Source organism: Etheostoma spectabile, chromosome 10, assembly GCF_008692095.1.
Source record: "Etheostoma spectabile isolate EspeVRDwgs_2016 chromosome 10, UIUC_Espe_1.0, whole genome shotgun sequence".
Lineage (NCBI taxonomy): Eukaryota > Metazoa > Chordata > Actinopteri > Perciformes > Percidae > Etheostoma > Etheostoma spectabile.
Genome location: NC_045742.1, coordinates 23900434 through 23902744, shown reverse-complemented (window position 1 = coordinate 23902744; position 2311 = coordinate 23900434).

Sequence of the window (2311 nt, the reverse complement as noted above, 5' to 3'; positions counted from 1 at the left end):
TTTATATAAAGTGAAAATAGCAGAGACCCTAAAATAGAACCTTGAGGTACCCCTGTGGATATGGCGAGGGGCGGTAAGCAGAGGTGGGTAGAGTAGCCAAAAATTGTACTCAAGTAAAAGTACTGTTACTTCAGAATAATATGACTCAAGTAAAAGTAAAAGTAGTCATCCAAATAATTACTTGAGTAAGAGTAAAAAAGTGCTTGATGAAAAAACTACTCAATTAGTGAGTAACTGTTGAGTAACGTCTGATTTATTTCTTAACACAAGCATCAATCAGACAGACAAAAATACAAAATAATCATCTTTAGGCAAATTATAGTTCATCCAATCAATAAAAATAAATTAAAATTAATTTATTAATTCAAAATAGCTTACTTGAGAGACTTGTCACATCAAATTAGGATGGAGGCTGCATGTGTAAAACATACTGTATGTAGCCTAAAAGACAAACATCCACCTATCCACAGCAAAAACTACAACTACCGCTATGTTTCCTGGTCCGCGTTGCCGTGGCGACGTATGATTCTGACGTCTTTGCTTTGCTACGACTGTAAAGCTAACCTGTCGCGCTGCTGAAACGAGTACGGTCACGTGACTGAACAACGACGTGTGATTGGTTAAGCACAGTCACGTGGTAGAGCCTTCAGCGGAATACTCTCTCTCTGTCAAAATAAAACATTAAAATGAGACGTACGCTGGGTTGTTATACGATTGTTATAAAAACAATGAAGCGTAGTAACGGGTAACGAGTTCATTGTAGCCTGATGTAGCGGAGTAAGAGTACAGTTTCTTCTTCACTAATCTACTCAAGTACAAGTAAAAGTATAGTGATTTAAAACTACTCCTAGAAGTACAATTTTTTCAAAAACTTACTCAAGTAAATGTAACGGAGTAAATGTAACTCGTTACTACCCACCTCTGGCGATAAGTGGCAATCACTTATGCTGACGGACTGAACAATCCGATAGTTATGATTCTATCCGTTTTATTGTGTTCAATCTTCTTATTTTGGTTAATAATATTTTATGGTTTACAGTGTCAAAGGCTTTTTTTAGATCGAGAAGCACAGCTCCAAGCACACCACCTTTATCCAGTAAATGTTTGATATTTTCTATGAAAAACACTTAGCAGTTTCCCTAGAGTTCTGAAACCAAATTGCATTGAATGAAGGGAAAATGTAGTGGTATTCAAATGTGTTATTATTTGTTGGGATATTAGTTTTTCTGCAACTTTAGACACTGTAGGTATGATGCTGATTGGTCTGTAATTGTCCACTGACAATGGATTTCCATTTTTTTTTTTTAATGGAACAACACCAGCTGACTTTCACACACTTGGAAATACTGCCTCAGTAATGGAGAGATTGACAATTTTGGTTATTGGTGTTAATAATGTGGAACTGAGTTCTTTCAGCATGTACATATCAATGCAAAATATGTCTCTAGTTCTGGAAGCTTTTGTGTTCCTATTGTCTAAAATACTTCGGATTCTGTGACTGTGCCTAAGCTGAATTATTTATTGGACAACTACTGTATTTAGATTGTTAGATGAGAAGCTTTGGGCAAAAGTGCATACTGAATTTAATAAACAAATTATTATAGGCATCCGCAACTTTGTTTGAGCTATTTGTAATTTGTCCATTTATCTTAATTTCTAAAAGTTATTTCCTTTTCTTATCCTGTCCAACAAGTTTTTTACAGTTGGTTCCAAATTGTTTTGGAATCCCCTTTTGCATTTTCTATTATAGTCAAGAAAAAATCTGCTTTGGCCTTGCGCATAGCTTTAACAGTTTTATTCCTCAATGTTGCAAAAATGTTTAGCTCTAGCAGACTTAGTTTTAATTGCATCTTTTAACACAGATCCCTCTCTTTCATTAGTTTGTTAGAGCTCATCCAGGGAAGTGTGTTTTTATTGTATTTGTGTTTAACTTTCCAGCTAAAATCTTTAATTGTCCTCTCAATTGTTGCTACAAAAGATTCACAATCCATTTCACAATTTGTTCCCAACAATATGTGATCCAAGTCCATCTGGTGGACAGCACTATTAAATCCTTCCTGGTGTTTTTTTTGGGATTCCAACAAACTCACACTCTCTGACAGAATAACTAAATCTCTTTTTTGAGAGCTTTCTGGCCAAAAGGATGAAACTGTGATCAGAAAGACCAGTGAACATAATGTATGATTTAAATATTCTCTCAGGTCGGTTGGTAAATGCCAGATCAATCTGGGTGCTGCTTGATGTGGTGACACTTGTGGGCCCTTTGATCATTTGGACTAGATTGGATTTGTCAGTTATTTTTTTAAGCCTT